Source organism: Myotis myotis, unplaced genomic scaffold (assembly GCF_014108235.1).
Source record: "Myotis myotis isolate mMyoMyo1 unplaced genomic scaffold, mMyoMyo1.p scaffold_m19_p_2, whole genome shotgun sequence".
NCBI lineage: Eukaryota > Metazoa > Chordata > Mammalia > Chiroptera > Vespertilionidae > Myotis > Myotis myotis.
The window spans coordinates 128,146,643-128,155,503 of record NW_023416324.1 but is presented as its reverse complement, the minus strand read 5'-3'; the positions used below and the strand labels follow the sequence as shown (position 1 = coordinate 128,155,503).

At 37.0% G+C, this 8,861-nt stretch overlaps 1 non-coding gene across 1 annotated transcript; it reads left to right on the top strand.

Annotated features, from left to right (window-relative positions):
* The first annotated feature begins 5,663 nt into the window (after positions 1-5,663).
* LOC118677759 lies at positions 5,664-5,846 on the top strand. The gene has a single exon (XR_004974493.1). It is a non-coding gene; the product is annotated as a U2 spliceosomal RNA (small nuclear RNA).
* The last annotated feature ends 3,015 nt before the right edge of the window (positions 5,847-8,861 follow it).

Sequence of the window (8,861 nt, the reverse complement as noted above, 5' to 3'; positions counted from 1 at the left end):
ATTCAGTGTCTGATAAGTTAATGTTAAAGAAAAAATGTTAATTTCTATTAAAATGCTCTATTATCTTACGTTAATGATTACTCATTTATTTCAGCCCTTTGTATTCAGCATGTCTCTATTGAAATAAACCTACGTTTCTATGAAAATTGAAGCTTTTGTTTTTTGGTGGCCCACAGAAACTTAAACCTTGTTTATTTGGCCCGTCTTAGCCTTTGAGTTTGACATGCTTGGTCTACTTGTAAGGAGATAGATAATAAAGAGATAATTAAAATAATGTGTAATCAGTGCTGTGAGGAAAGTGGACATGAGTAATACAAAAGTTTTATGGAAGTAAATGAATTATGGGATCAAATGCACTACACAGAGTAAGAAGAACATTTTGAAAGAAATTATGCTAATTTCTAAAGCATCAGTAAGAGTTGTAGAGTCATTGAAGGGTGATCCATGCAATAGAACAAGTACATGTGAAGATATAGAAGGAGAAAGCCTTATTTCCCCACATAATCTAAATCTATGAGGATGAGAGAATTATTACTGCATGCTAAGAAGTTTGCACAGTTGCCTAAAAGATATTGGAAGACATTGAAGAATTTTAATGAAGGAGTGGTTTTTCAATTGCATTTTTAATCAGGAAGTCAGAGAAGAGACTACTTGAATTGTCACAGTAAGCTTGGAGCAGAATGATAAAGGCTTGGACCAAGGTAAAGACATAAACAGCAAAGATTAAAAAACTTGAGTAAGTTAAAGAGATATTAATTAGTTCAATAAAGAGAGCTAAGTGATTGATTAGAAATAAGGTGCACATGATGCCAGGTGGCACCAGGGAGGTCAAGGTGATACCGTTGTAAATGAACCTAGTTTTTAATTAACAGAAAAGGTGCTGCAATTTAGATGCATACCCAGAATAGGGAGGGTACTTGTCTATCAGTCACACCTGGGAACAGGTCATTAGCTGAAATAGGCAGGGCCACTGCAAGTGCTGGAAGATTTTAGATACATAAGTTCCTAAACAAGGAGTTCTTTCTTTTTCTTGTGCTTGACTCCTGACCTGCAAGACTCTCATACTCCTGCTCTCTTGCGTTCGCTCACATGGCTCATGGCTATGTTGACCATACACGATGGACTGACGGACTGTAATTAGTCCAATGTTACACCAGATTGAGCTCCATCATGGAATGGAAACTGAACTCTAGCTTTGCTTCTATCTCTGCTGAATCCCCAGCTGCACATCATTCAGGACTGGATTAGGAGAAATGGGAGTCCAGAAATACAGGGATATAATTCTACCCATATGAAAATCACTCACCCTCCTGTGTGCCTCTTAGAAAATTATTTTGCTCAAGAATTCATAAGAACCCTTTTTCTGGTAACAAAGGTAGACATCAACCCAATCCAGATTCTTAACCCTCACCCCCAACCACCACCACCAAAAAATTTGAGACCATGACAGAAAGATTTAGCAAAAGCACAGTAAATTTATTAATGTGTTAGTAAGCACTCAGGAATTGAGAGAGGGTGACCTCAGAGAATGAGACATGCAATTCAGTCTGGATAGAAGGTTTTTATTAAATGTGAGTGGGGGCACAGGGTTTTCCTCAGCTTCTGATGCTAGTGAGGTGACTGCTGGTGCACTGATCCTTGTCTCCCTTCTTCACATATCAATTCTTTCTTTTTTGTCTTGTTTTGTTTGTTTTTGTTTTGTTCTCTCAGTTAGAGGAAAATGGGGAGGGGAAAGCCAGGGAACTGGTGGTCAGTGAAGCTTACATCTATGATATTCCAGCCAAGACAGAGAAGGGGTGGGGTAGAACTTGAGAAATTTATTCCATATTCTAACTTTCCTGCCTCACAATGAAGAAAAAGTTAATAACTTCCAGATTTCTTGTTTGGGTAGCTAGATAAATGATGAATCTATGAAGGCAGTACTATGCATTAAGCTCACCATGTTCTTTTCTGGGCACATACATACATTTTTTCAGTCTCCTGTGCAGACAGTAATGTATCATGTGACTGACTTCTACCCAGTCATAAGTATGGTATTAATAAAATCCCCTTCCTGGCTTAGTTTTTAGAAAATTTCCACACAGTCCACAAGCCATTCTATCTCTCCTAAGAGTCCTTCTTACAACAACATATCCAATGTTATTCTGATAAAAAGAGAAATCATTTAATCAATAAAAACCTTTGGAGAGGAACAGGTATGGGAAAGATAAATAGGTAGGGAACACACTGATGAGTTCAGTTACCGAATCTGTGATCCTGTACAACATGAAAATGCAGATAGCAGGGAGCAGTGGATTATACAAATCTGGACCCCAGTGAAACACAAAAATTGAACTGGAATGCCCTGAATTCCTGGGTTCTTGTCCTGATGGATTTGAAGAGTAAAGCCATGGACAAAAGGTGATAGGTGAAAAGTACAGAAGCTTTATTGCAAATAGACACTACCTCTGAAACCTAATTCTAAAAAAAAGAAAGAAAGAATCAATGGATGGACAGAGGGGCCCCTGGGAAGGGTGACCACTGCTTTGTTTGTCTTGAGGCATTAAATAGGCTGCAGTTCTTTGTCTGAACCTGACCCCTTCTTATTGGTCATTCTGCTGCATAGAACTAGTTCTCAAAGCTCAAAGCCCCGGTGGTGTCCCCCATCTTCTCTCCCCCTTATCTTGTTGGTTGGAGTCACTTTTGGTTTATCTTATAGCTCTCCCTGTTGTGTTGGCAGAGAAGGCCTTATCTGATGGTCCTCCCAACTACTCAGATCAGGGCTGCCTTTGGCCTCACTTATGGTCACTGTAATTGTTCAGGCCCGAGGCACCTCTGTTTATGGCTGTCTTAATTGCACAGGCCAGATAAATTTCTATTTGCCTGTGCAATTTTTTTATTCTCTGTACAAGTAAGATAAACACCCTGGCGTCTTCAAGTCTCCATTATGTATTCCTTCCCATAGACCATTTTCATTCCTAAAACTTCCTAAGCCTGCCTAATTAAGCTAGCTAGCTGCTCTTTCACAAGGGGTTAAAATAGAGATGGAGAAGTTTTCGAGTTATAAATTATAGTTGATGCCGTCAGGATGGATAGCATAACTCTATTCCATCATCTCATCCTCTGCCTACAATGTTTATATAAGAAATAGTATTTTTAAATCTTCATATACTATTTCTAAATACTTAAAAACCATATCAGGTTAAACAAATTTAGTATAATTGTGCAATATGTATTAATCTTGACTCATTCAGATAAAACAGCATAGTCGGTAATCTATATTTTAGTAAATTAGAAAAATGTATTCAACTCAAACATATTCTCTGAAGATAACTTCTATTGTGGGTACTGTTTTTTTATCATTTAAAATAATTTATCCAACTTCTAGTACCAATTGCTGTCTTATTTTTCTTTGGTTGCTAATAGTCTCATTCTTAGATGGAAAAGGAATGTTTACTGATGGTCCTGAACGTTTCCTGCTTTTCAGTAACCAAGGAGTGGGCTCATGATCTATGATAAGCCAGACCTACTAACTTTTCTAGGTCAGGACATGTAAGTGAAATGAGGTAATGGTAGAAGAAAGTTTAGACCTAATTAATTTCAGTAGTGATTTCTGATGATGCAAAGCTCTATTGGCTAATGATGTCCAGACACCCAGAGACTCCTTAGTTCCTGTTGCTTTTGTCACAATTGTGGTTTTTTTTTTTTAGTCCTAGCTTGTTCTCTGAGCTAGTAATTAGCATTTCAATAAGTTGCCATTATGTATAAGAGAGCTGCCTGAAGCCAAAGAACACTTAAATGCTGAACAAACCAATGCAAATAAACAAAGGAAGTTAAATGTAAAAATAATCCTCAGTACTTTGGTAGAAGGTTACTTGTGAAAACAAAATTCCTTTTTGTTTAAAATGAAATATGAATATACTAGGTATTCATTTAAGTGTTTTATAATGAATGTAAATAATTGCTTCAATTTTTTTCTAAGTTTAGAAATAATAAATTTTTAAAAAAATGAACTCTTTTAAAAGAAGCCAGAAGCCATAAAAGCAAGGTTTCTAACACAGAGTTTATTTGGAAAAATCCTTGACATTTTGTTACCTAATTGAGTCAGTCATTTACTAAATAACTTAAATGTAGAATTGTCTTTTAGTTCATCATCAAATATAGAGAAACTAGACAAAATGAGAGACGTAGGGCAGAACAGTAAACTGGTGCTTATATAAAGTTTAAACCCCAAAGAAAATTTGATGGTTTCAAATATTAAAACTGTCTTTGAGAGGATAAAGATGTAAGGTTTGAACAAAGCAACCATGTGAAATGGAGTAATTTACATGGAAAGATGGACAGAAAAATGCCTCCTCTGAAGGGCTCACTATCACTAGAACAACAAAATCAGTTAGATGGATAGTACCATTAAAGTGGAAATAAGGTACACCTAAAATGTAGGAACTTATTCTTAAAAAACATTAAGAATAAACAAATTATCTGATTAGAGTTGAAGTTCCTTGAGAGCCAGGGCTATACCCTGATTAAATCAATTAACAAACCATTAGCTGTCACCAGGTAGCAATGTACTACACACTTTGAGGCTTTGAGAAAGTCAGGGCTAAAGGTGCCAAATAAATATGACATGATCCCTGTCCACAAGGAAGAACCAGTCATGGAACAAGTCATTTCACTAAATGTGATCAATGACATTACAGAGCTAGGGCCACAGAAGAAATAGAACAGCCCTTTTCTGCTTGGAGAATATAGACTTTATGGAGTAAATACCTTCTAAAGTGTGACTTAAGAGTTGCATAGAATATGTGTGTTTGCCAATATTTGGTAAGAGAGTAACAAATGAGTCTTTTATGTAGCTAACCATGAGCATCAGTAAAATGGAGTAAGTGGAGTAGAGGGAAATAAAATTTGAAAATCTTGGAGATAGATTGTAAAAGATCTTTTATAATATGCTAAGTAATCTGAATTATTATGGACAACATGAAATCACTAAAGGTCTTTGGGTAAGAAAGTAGCCATGATTAGTTATATTTGAATGATAGTCTTGCCTATAATGTAGAAGACAACTGTTGGTAAGAGAAGCCAAGGCACATAACAGTCCTGAGGAGCAATAATACATGAGCAATATGGCATTTATAGAGAGGAAGAGGTATGTTTTTTTTAATGTAGTAATCAATTAGATCTTTTGAAAATGACTCCAAGTTTTCTAGCAATAGTAACTCTTTATGTGGTTAAACAATTGAGAACTGAAGGAAAATGAAAACTTGGACGGAAGTCGTATGTTTGCTTTAAATTGCATTGTGGATACACTAGTGGAAATATTTGGTCAGGAGATAAAATGCTAGAAAAACAATGTCTAAATATGTAAATATGAAGTTTGAAAAAACTGGAGAATGATAATCCTGAAGGTCAGACTTAAAAAATCAGCTGGTATGCTCAGATAACATCCTCTATCTTGGACTCTTAATGGTGCCATATAGAAAGATTATTTTGTTTTCAAAGACACTACTAAACAAAATTACCCATACTTGAGTGAGATGAACATGCACTTTGTAGTCTACAGAATTGAGCTCTATAACCCACTATTTATCCGGGTGATGAGTTAAGTAATTTGAGATTACATTTTATATCTTTAAAATAAATATGATAGCATTTAAATAGTAATGTTCTATTAGGATTCAAACATCGCTTCTCAGCCTTTTGGCTAAGATCAAGTGTAAAATTCAAAACAATGCAAATTGTCTATTTTTAAACTATATGGTGCTGGACCCAAGTCAGTTTTGAGCCGTTAATCGTCCAGCATTATCAATTCACTTGGATTCACTTTTTTATTTGGCCTACAGGACACTACATTAAAAAATCCAACAAGTGGCCAATCTGTTTTCTTTAGTGGCTCCTTATTTATTTGCCCATTTCTTAGCATGGATGTTGCTCAGGTTAAAGTTTCTGGTCCTCTTCTAAATTTGCCTATACTCCCTTGGCGAACTCATTCAGTCCCTTGGCATTAAATACAATTTACATATTGAAGACCCTTAGATTAATATCTATAATCCAGATCACTTTCACAAACTACAGATGTGTACCTAGCCAGCTAGTCTCAAGTTGGATGTTTATTAGAAATCTCAAAACTGACATATTCAATGTGTTATGTGTGATCTTCCCCTAAAATTATGCTCCATCTGCCTGTAGCCTTTTCCATATCAGTTGATTTTTTTCACACCACATATCCAATCTTTCAAAAAATTCTGTGGCACTGAGATCTGATCACATCTGCTATTACTCTAGTCCTACTAAGCATGTCCTTGAATAGCTGTCTAATTTAGTCTCTTGATACGTCTCATTATTGTCCTCCCAGGGTATTCTCTTTAAAAAAAGCTTTACATGTTAGCAATCTGATTGTATTATGGTTTGCTTAAAACCCTACAGTAGTACCCAATTTCATTCCAAGACTGTACAATAGCCTACAAGACCTAACATGACATGGTCTTCATTACTTTTTTTATGTCACCTTCTTCTACTTTCCCCATTTCGTATATCATTGCTGCCACACTGGCCTTCTTGCTCTTTCTTTAACCTAATAGGCATATTCCTACCATAAGACTTGTTCAAAGCATTTTTTTTCTGCCAAAGATTCTCTTCCCAAGGATAAAAAAGTTAATGACTAAATCCAATACCTTCCTCAAAATTTTGCTTAAATGGTATCTTTTGATTAATTCCTACCATTACCATCTATTTATAATTACAGTCTGCCTTATGCATTTCCACTCACTCTTATCTTTGATTTTTGTCCATTATACTTACCACCTTCTAATAGCTTACATATTTACTTTTTTGTATTATATCAATTGTTTATGAGCTATTGGTTCCATGGTAATATTTCAGACAGGCAAGATTTGCATCTGTTGTGTTCATTGATACAATCCGAAGGCCTAGAATGATGCCTGACATTCAATACACATGAAGTATATTCCTGTGCCTGGAGAAGAGTAGTAAATATTATGACTGTATATCCAATCCATAATATATCACCAATTATCAGATATTGCCCACAGGTCAACATATTCCTAGTCATAATATTTAATTAATAGGTAATGAAATTGCACACAGATAATCCTTGAATAAACTATAGTATAAAATTTTAATGCTTTATAAAACAGAAACACAAAAGTAATTTTGGAAAATAAATCTTAGGACTGAGTATTGGTGAATACTGAAGATGAGACACCCATGAGGGGGAGAGAAAAAATACTAATAGTGGAGGCTCTGGTGAGCCAACCAGATTCATTTTTCAGACCTGGGTATTTATCTACCCCAGCTGCAAGGAATGTTAGCTGTTAACAGCTCACAACTGAGTTCTTCTTTGGGCTAGAGAGAAAGATATACCTGGTTCCTCTGGGGAAGCACAGGACTTGGTTGGAATGTCTGTAAGGAAGATTCTCCGAAAAGTTGGAGGCCTCTGGGGGGCCTTGCAAAGGCGGCAGCTCCTGCCTTGACTTTTCCAAACAAGTCTGACCCCCAGGTGTTTTTACTAGTATCTTTATGTTTAGACTTCAAAGTGTCCTTGCTTAAAGGACACATGTGTTTTCTCAAGGATGTTTACCCTGCTGATAGTATCCAAAATCAGAGTAGTTCAAGCTGTTGTTACAATAAAAGCCAAAGGAGGCAGGTGAACAGGGCTACTTGGTGGCGATAGCCAAGTAGTCCCTTAGCCTCTCTTTCACAGAAACATGTGTCAGAGTAATCATTCATCCATTGTTCAGGGTCTGCTAGTCAGCCCTGGCAAAGTGGTGCCCCTGTTTGAGGAAGAACCAGGAATGCAACAAAACTCCACAGAAGCCTCAAACACTAAGAGTAAAAAAATGAAAAAACTGCACAGTAAGTCATTGGAGCCTGCTTAGGATTTCCAAGTTTGAGGAAATTGTTTCTCAGCTAAGAAATTCACTATCTCTGTTAGGCTTCTTCTTTTTATAAAAAATATATTTCTTTATTGATTTCAGAGAGGAAGGAAGAGGGAGAGAGAGATTAAACATCAATGGTGATAGAGAATAATTGATTGGCTGACTCTTGCATGCCCCATACTTGTGATCGAGCTCACAACCCGGGCATGTGCCTTTGGCTAGAATCAAACCTGGAACCCTTCAGTCTGCAGGCTGATGCTTTATCCACTGAGCCAAACTGGCTAGGGCTGTTATGCTTCTTAAGAATGTGAGTATGCTTTCCATTAGAAAAATAAGCCTATTTCTGAAAGTAAGGGAAAAAAAGGTTTTTCCTGTATTTTCCAAGGAAGCAAAGGTTTTATATATATTATTAAGATAATTATGTTAATCAGGAAGTTGATTACTTTAAATGAATAAATTACTTAATACTGTTTAATAATAATAATATATAATTATCCCAATATATAAAAACCCTGGGTCCCTCAAGGCCTGAGGCTCGACCAACCAGAAGTCAGTCCTGCCGTCAGCGCTGGGTTGCCGTGATGACCCAGCACCGACTGCTGTGGCTGCAGGCTGGTGACCCAGCACTGACTGCTGAGGGGGCTGTGAATCAGGCCCAGAGAGAGACCTGAAGAGAGAAGCAGGGTCTAATCCAGGGGTGGGCAAACTTGTTGACTCGAGGGCCACAATGGGTTCTTAAACTGGACCGGAGGGCCGGAACAAAAGCATCGATGGAGTGTTTGTGTGAACTAATATAAACTCAAAGTAAACATCATTACATAAAAGGGTACGGTCTTTTTTTTTTTTAGTTTTATTCATTTCAAACGGGCCGGATCCGGCCCGCAGGCTGTAGTTTGCCCACGGCTGGATCCGTAGCGTCTGTGACAGCTGTTGATCAGCATTTACCTCTCTCTTTCTCTCCAGGAGGGCCAGAAGCCAAGCTTC